The 8,739-nt window shown below is 41.4% G+C and overlaps 1 protein-coding gene across 1 annotated transcript in view; it reads right to left on the bottom strand.

Annotated features, from left to right (window-relative positions):
- Nucleotides 1–8,739, bottom strand: part of LOC105001048 (chondroitin sulfate proteoglycan 4-like) — a 62,398-nt gene that overhangs the window by 24,308 nt on the left and 29,351 nt on the right. The gene's annotated exons all lie outside the window — the stretch shown is intronic.

Raw genomic sequence — 8,739 nt, 5'->3', positions numbered from 1 at the left:
TGTACCACAGCTTTCTTATCCATTCATCTGCTGATGGGCATCTAGGTTGCTTCCATGTCCTGGCTATTATAAACAGTGCTGCGATGAACATTGGGGTACACGTGTCTCTTTCCCTTCTGGTTTCCTCAGTGTGTATGCCCAGCAGTGGGATTGCTGGATTATAAGGCAGTTCTATTTCCAGTTTTTTAAGGAATCTCCACACTGTTCTCCATAGTGGCTGTACTAGTTTGCATTCCCACCAACAGTGTAAGAGGGTTCCCTTTTCTCCACACCCTCTCCAGCATTTATTGCTTGTAGACTTTTGGATCGCAGCCATTCTGACTGGGGTGAAATGGTACCTCATAGTGGTTTTGATTTGCATTTCTCTGATAATGAGTGATGTTGAGCATCTTTTCATGTGTTTGTTAGCCATCTGTATGTCTTCTTTGGAGAAATGTCTATTTAGTTCTTTGGCCCATTTTTTGATTGGGTCATTTATTTTTCTGGAGTTGAGCTGCAGGGGTTGCTTGTATATTTTTGAGATTAGTTGTTTGTCAGTTGCTTCATTTGCTATTATTTTCTCCCATTCTGAAGGCTGCCTTTTCACCTTGCTAATAGTTTCCTTTGTTGTGCAGAAGCTTTTAAGTTTAATTAGGTCCCATTTGTTTATTTTTGCTTTTATTTCCAATATTCTGGGAGGTGGGTCATAGAGGATCCTGCTGTGATGTATGTCGGAGAGTGTTTTGCCTATGTTCTCCTCTAGGAGTTTTATGGTTTCTGGTCTTACGTTGAGATCTTTAATCCATTTTGAGTTTATTTTTGTGTATGGTGTTAGAAAGTGTTCTAGTTTCATTCTTTTACAAGTGGTTGACCAGTTTTCCCAGCACCACTTGTTAAAGAGATTGTTTTTAATCCATTGTATATTCTTGCCTCCTTTGTCAAAGATAAGGTGTCCATATGTGCGTGGACTTAAATAGGAGGACCTATCTGAGTCACCAAGGAAGCCCAAGAACACTGGAGTGGGTAGCCTATCCCTTCTCCAGGGGATCTTCCCGACCCAGGAATCAAACCTGGGTCTCTTACGTTGCAGGAGGGTTCTTTACCAACTGAGCTACACAGTGAACACACACACACACACACACACACACACACACTCTGGAATAGTATTTAGCCTTAAAAAAGAAGGAAATCCTGTCATTATGGATGAAGCCAGAGGGCATTAGGCTAATGTGAAACAAGCCAGACAAAGACAAATACTGAATGGTGTCACTTACATGTGGAATTTTTTTTAAGTCAAACTCAGAAACAGAGATTGGAAAGTGGTTGCCAGGGGCTGGGGGTGAAGGAAATGGGGGAGAGTTTGGTAAAAGGGTACAAACTTTCAGTTATAAGATAAATAAGGTCTGAAGATCTACTGTACAGCATGGTGATTATAGCAAATAACACTTCATTGTACAATCGATACTTGCTAAGGGAGTAAAAGTGAAAAGAAAAAAGTAAACATAGGAAGAGATGAATGTATTCATTAGCTTGATTTGGGAAGGATCCTTTCACAGTGTAGACATACACCAAATCATCACATTATATATTTCAGTTATCTTACAATTTTTGTCAATTATACCTTTATAAAGCTACCAAACAAAAGACTAAAATAAGATACAATAAAACAAGACAAGATAAACATAATAAAGTAAAATAAAATATCTGAGTTTTCTGGGGATAGGCACTAGGCCCTGGGGCCCCTGAGAGGAGGCAGAAGTACCTGGAAATATAAGCCTCAGGAACACAGTTCTGCCCCAAAGTCAGGACTGCCTTGGTACACACACACACAAGTATGCTTTAATTGCCTCCTGTATTGCTATAGTTCTTGCTGCTGAAAGTCACTGCTACCTTTTAGCTTCTGGAACTGGGGACCCAGGCAATGAGGTCATCCTGGGGAGGCCAAGAAGAATTATTCTGTACATTCAGTCAATGTTACATGAAGTCATAACTGAGGCCCATTCTCTATTACCTGTCAAGCGAGGGTCCCCCCTCTTGTCAGGTGGATTATATCTCTTTTGTGTGCAGTCTCTGGCACCCCAACATCCAACTTATTCTCATCTTCAATTTTTCTTTGGAACTTTTAACACTGGGCTTTCTTAATTATTTCCTTAATGAAATCAGACTCTTATCTTTTCATTTATTCCTTCACCTCAAGGATTATCTTTGGCAGGTGAAGGGGGGGTTGGTGGGAGGGCTCTTTAAAAAAAAAAAAAAAACGTTTTATTTATCTTTAGTTGAAGCATGTGGGATCTAGTTCCCTGACCAGGGACTGAACCTGAGCCTCCTGCACTGGAAGGGCAGAGTCTTAGCCTCTGGATCACCAGACAGGTCAATTTCAAAAGGTCTTTTTGGGTAGAGGGCCCACCAGAGATGTCCCAGGTCAAGAGTGCTTCTTGCCCAGCCAGAGTATATTAATCCCTCATTCCCTCGTCCAGCTTCCTAACCCAGGAGGGTGTCCAGTTCCTAGTCAGCAGTCACCCAGAGCATGCTCAGTCAGCAAGACTAGCTGGCTCCCTGCTGCAAATGCCTGATGAGCATCTCTGACCACGCAGCCCAATTCACCAAGAGCCAAACATCACTTTCCCCCAATCCCACCTTCTTTCATCCAAGCATTGATATTTTCATCAGTTAGCTTCAAGCACTTAATTTGGGCAAGATTTCACTAAAGTCCCACCTAAATTTATATTCTATAGAAGAACTGCCCTACCAGGAGTGTGGTAATAAAAGGGCACTGTAACCATATCTGTTTGGCAAGCTCCCACTCTACATGTACCTCATGGCGATTTCAAAAGCAAGTTGGCATGTTGAAGACTCTAAGTCTTGGAGTAAAGATTTCTTTTTGCCCTTCTTTTTAGTATAGCAGTTCTCAAACATACTCATATCCTATGTTTGCTTCATGAAAAACAACCACCACCATAACAGCAAGAGTTTCATGGCCCCTTGGGCTAGGAGGTCTTGTGCATTCCTTCAACGGACATTATCAAATGCTGTGTATGCGACAAGCCCTCTAATAAGGAACGGAGATATACCAGGAAATAGCACAGACCCAGTCCTGCCTTTTCATGTAGATGTCATGATAACTCCTAAGATGTATGTATTTTTTTCCTCATCGCTAAGAAGGGATGATAAGGTTAAGCACCTTGCCTAATGGTTAAATGTAGATCTCACTGACTCTGAAGTCAGTATTATTAGAAAGTTGGCACTCACCATATTGCCTATATCATACTATTGAGTTGGAAAAATGTTCATTTCGGTTTTTCTGTAAGATGCTACAACCAAAATGAACTTTTTGGCCAATCCAATACTTTGAGCTCAGTTAAAATGACCCCTGAGTTAGGAAATGTGATGAATGATTCAGGAAATGTGATAGATGCAGCTCTCCACCTTCCAGACACAGCCTGCCTCCTCCCTGGGCTTTGCCTCTGCATCATGCTGTCCTCACTGGTAACCTCTCCCCTCTCTGTTCCCACCATCACAATGCTGCTCACTCTGCAGAGGCAGCTTAAGACCCATCTGGCCAACAAGACCTCCCTCCCCATTGTTGCCTATGGGAAATTTTCCTCCCCCAAACTCAAGGAGTTCACCAGGCTGCACCCTCACTGGACACAGGATAATATATTTTGCATGATTACTATACTCCTGAGTGTAAATCTCTTATTTCCCCAACGAGTTAAGTCTTTAATTTTTGCCTTGAGGACTGACAGTCTTTTCTTAAAGCTCTTGGTTATCTCCCACTAAGTCTTACAATATTCAATTCAGTGTTTCAAGACCATCTGACTAAAAGATTTTATAAATCTCTACTCCAAACCCTTTAGCAACATGCTGTGACTTCCTTCTGCTTTCTTCTCTCCCTCAATTCCCATCATGCAGGACAGATGGCCCATTGGTGAGACATGATTCCCTCCATAGCATAACCAAACCCCAAGGGGACTGAGGTCACACAGTTTGCTATGAATATCCTTCACTGCTCAGTTACTTAACTCTAGGTCTGTGCAAGCTTATATTCCAAACCAGTTTGACAAAACTCTCAAGGTCAACACCCGCCTCTACACTCTTTGTAAAAGAGCCAGGTTTAACTTAGATACACAGAAAGACTAGAACCTAAGGCCACAGTATGTTCCAACATGCTATAACTAAATATAAACACATTCAATGGTGGCATTCAAGGTGAAAAACTGGTTACAAAATTCCTTTCTGGGGAACAATTTTTTCTGAAAGAAATAGAATACATGTATAAGTATACACACACCTATATATGTATGTGTATTTGGCGTGCTGAGATTCATGGGGTCACAGAGAGTCGGACATGACTGAGCAACTGAACTGAACTGATACTTATATACAAAATAATAAAGAAAATATACATTAAGTTTACTTTCTTAGTTGACAACCAAAAAGTCTGTTTAGAACTACAGCTCTTCCTATTTTAAAATAATTGAGTTAAAGATTGACTTTTCAAATTTGGCAGGGCATACAAATTATAACTGGGCTTCCCAGGTGACTCAGTGGTAAAAAATCTGCCTGCAATGCAGGAGATGCCAGTTTGATCCCTGGGTCAGGAAGATCCTTGGAGAAGGAAATGGCAACCCACTCCAGTATTCTTGCCTGGAGAATCTCATGGACAGAGGAGCCTGGCAGGCTACAGTCCGTGGGGTCACAAAATAGTCGGATACGACTTAACAACTAAACAGTAACAACAACACAAATTATAACTAACCTTCAAACATTCACTCAGTAAGTATTTTTATAATTATTTTGGCTTACCCTACAAATTCTCACAAGTCTCAAGCCAGGGCCACTTTTTAAGGCAGTATACAAAGGAGGCAGAACAGCATGGCCCAAGTCTGCTGGGGTGATGATGAAAAGCCAATTGGTATGAGCTCAGTGGGAGTGATTGAAAAAAAAAAAAATTGACTAATGCTGGGCTATAATATTTTAATAATCCAAGAGAGTAAAACATACAACATTTCCACATAAGCACTGCTGCTTATTAAATTGCTCTGCACCTTTTCCTGGTTGTGTGTATCAATCCATCAATAACATTAAGAAGGGGACAAACGAAGCAGCCACCATGATGGTCTTATTCTCAGGGAGCTGATATTCTAATATAGAGGCAGTCCTGGAACACAGGCACACACAGAAAGAACAGATACTGTGATCCGAGCACAAGGTTTGGGGGTCGTGTCAGCGCTTCATCTCGAGGCTTACGATTCCTATCAGTTACCTGACTTTGAACCTGCCCACGTCTCAGTTACTTATGTGCCAAATAAAGATGATCAAAATTTGCTTTTAAACACATTATTTTGTTTAAATCTTTATAACAACCCAGTTCAGTAGATTAAAAAGATACAAAACACTATAAAAACACAGGTATCAATAGTATCTATTGATACTGTCCTATAATAGAAATAGATTTTCTCCTATTACAGTTCTATGAAGTCCATAGCTCTATAAAAAGGAATAAACCGTCTCCGATATTTCAGAACATATAGGTCAACTTGAGTCTGACAAGAGCTACAGTAGCTGACAGCTGACACCTGGAGCCACACCAGAGGTGGGACACAGAGAGTCCCCCAACTCCTTCCCCCGCCAAAGGGCTGGCTAATAGATGGAGGAGGCAGAGGTCACTCAAGGCCTGCTCTCAGCATCAGGCATCTGTCATCATCACCCCTGCAGCTTTACACAGCATCAGGGACCAATATCCTCAGGAGGCTGCAGCAGAGCCAGGCTGAGCAAGACTCAACTATGCCTCTGGAGAGAGGATGAGGCCGTGTGGTCTTCAGAACCACAGCCCACATCCAGGAATTCTGATGCAGAACAGAGGGGCCACTGCTACTTGGGGACATTAGGGTAGGAAGAATGCCAAGAACAACTGGACCAAGGGACCCATAATGTCCATCCCATCTCTAAAATCTATGACTCCCTCATTCTCATTCCACACCCACCCAAGCTCAGATCAAATGTTAAGAATCAACTGATGGAAACGTACACGAAAATTCATCTTCCTTCCTACTGACCAGGGGCTGGAGTTGGATATAAGTCATGGTCTGGGGATAGAGAATGACAGAGAACCAAGAATAACAGACCTAACAGGCTAGGGGGAGCTGGAAAAGGAAACAACTCACTTTGGCATCTGAGGATAATGTAAAGTTCTGGCGGAGGGTTCTTAGATACAGGATGCAGGGAGGCCAGAGTAGGGCAGATGCAGTGCATGTCGGAAAGGGAAAGGGGATGGTTACTCAGGGCTGTGTCCACGGTTACTCTATGTTTTGCAGAGTTCCACAAGGGTGACAAGAGATATTTTAACATGTTTTTTTTTGCTAAATTAATATTCAGTAAAACAGGTGCCAGAAACTTGAAACTTTCTAAGCTACAGTGGCTATAACTCCCCTTGAATCTAATAAAACTGTCTTCAGTCACAAACCAGGGTTTAGCGAGAATAGATGAAAGGTATTTAATCTTTTGCAGCAACCAGATTTACTCTAAGTTTAGACCCTCTTTTTAATAGATGGCTGTATTTTTTTTCCAAAATATTAGGGTGTAGCAGTTTGCTTATTTTTTAAAACACCAAATGACACTCTAATTGCCTTGAAAAAGGATAGAAGCATTGCACTTTTCAGAGAAAAATTACGGAATATAAAAAGGTTTTAGAAGAGAAGAATCCAGGTTAACATATCTTCAGTTAGATTTTGATAAAGATTCTTTTTGTGAGCTCAAATGCTTAAGGCACCTAAAAATTTCAAAAAAAAAATTTTTTTTTTGAAAGTTATGAACAGTGATTTTTCTCTAGGTTTATTTAGAGGTATGTAAGCTTTATCTTGCAGAAGGCAATGGCAACCCACTCCAGTACTCTTGCCTGAAAAATCCCATGGACGGAGGAGCCTGGTAGGCTGCAGTCCATGGGGTCGAGAAGAGCTGGACACGACTGAGTGACTTCACTTTCACTCCTCACTTTCATACATTGGAGAAGGAAATGGCAACCCACTCCAGTGTTCTTGCCTGGAGAATCCCAGGGTTGGGGGAGCCTGGTGGGCTGCCGTCTATGGGGTCGCACAGAGGTGGACAGGACTGAAGCGACTTACCAGCAGCAGCAAGCTTTATCTATTTCCTGGTTGCACAATCAAGGTATATCATCTCTTTAAGCCACAAATTCTGCCAACTTGCTGTGAATACATCACCTATCTCACACAGATATAACGATTAAAAGACTAGAACACCACTAGCCCCATGATCGCAGTCCTGGTTGTACTTCAGGACCACCTGAAACTTAAAACAAAATGGTGGCCAGGACCTAGTCCAAAGATTCCCATTCAATTGGTGAGGCTGAGACACTGGTATTTTTTAAAGCTTCACAATGGTTGAGAACAACTGGCTAGAGTAACCATGGAGTGACCATATTATTGAAATGATCAATGTTTATATTTTACTGATAACAATGCTGCTGTTGTTCAGTCGCCAATTCACGTCTGACTCTTTGCAATCCAATGGGCTGCAGCATTACTGATAATGTATATCAGTTAAACAAGTTATAATACACAGGGTTTTTAAAAATTGTAATGTAAAATGTTATTATTTCCTGTGCCATCTACCTCAGCGCTTTTGGAGGGAAATAACAAGCTTTAAATTTTTTTCCTCCTCTTTTATTACCCTCGCCATTGGGTAAAACCTTGTTCTATCCTTGCAGTGAGGGTTTTGAGTCAGAGATGCTCACTTACATCTCTCCATCTCAGCCAAGCTGAAATTTTTGGCAAAAACCAGTTCAAAGGCTGCAGGGCCTCAAAGTAAGAACCGCTGGTCCCCTGATACACAAGGTTTTTATATTAAAAAAAAAAAAAGAAAACCCCAAGATCTAGATACTCATTACAGAAGCTCTCCTGCTTCTTTAAGGATCCTATATGTGAACCATGAACTTCCAGATGTTCAAGCTGGTTTTAGAAAAGGCAGAGGAACAGAGACCAAATTGCCAACATCCGCTGGATCATGGAAAAAGCAAGAGAGTTCCAGAAAAACATCTCTTTCTGCTTTATTGACTATGCCAAAGCCTTTGACTGTGTGGATCACAATAAACTGTGGAAAATTCTGAAAGAGATGGGAATACCAGACCACCTGACCTGCCTCTTGAGAAATTTGTATGCAGATCAGGAAGCAACAGTTAGAACTGGACATGGAACAACAGACTGGTTCCAAATAGGAAAAGGAGTACGTCAAGGCTGTATATTGTCACCCTGCTTATTTAACTTCTATGCAAAGTACATCATGAGAAACGCTGGGCTGGAAGAAGCACAAGCTGGAATCAAGATTGCTGGGAGAAATATCAATAACCTCAGATATGCAGATGACACCACCCTTATGGCAGAAAGTGAAAAGGAATTAAAAAGCCTCTTGATGAAAGTGAAAGTGGAGAGTGAAAAAGTTGGCTTAAAACTCAACATTCAGAAAACGAAGATCATGGCATCTGGTCCCATCACTTCATGGCAAATAGATGGGGAAACAGTGGAAACAGTGTCAGACTGTATTTTTTTAGGCTCCAAAATCACTACAGATGGTGATTGCAGCCATAAATTTAAAAGACGCTTACTCCTTGGAAGGAAAGTTAGGACCAACCTAGAGAGCATATTCAAAAGCAGAGACATTACTTTGCCAGCAAAGGTCCGTCTAGTCAAGGCTATGGTTTTTCCTGTGGTCATGTATGGATGTGAGAGTTGGACTGCGAAGAAG

This window comes from Bison bison, unplaced genomic scaffold, assembly GCF_000754665.1.
Source record: "Bison bison bison isolate TAMUID 2011002044 unplaced genomic scaffold, Bison_UMD1.0 scf7180017864378, whole genome shotgun sequence".
In the NCBI taxonomy this organism is placed as follows: domain Eukaryota; kingdom Metazoa; phylum Chordata; class Mammalia; order Artiodactyla; family Bovidae; genus Bison; species Bison bison.
Note: the sequence above shows the minus strand (reverse complement) of the source record. Positions and strands in the feature narration are given on the sequence as shown.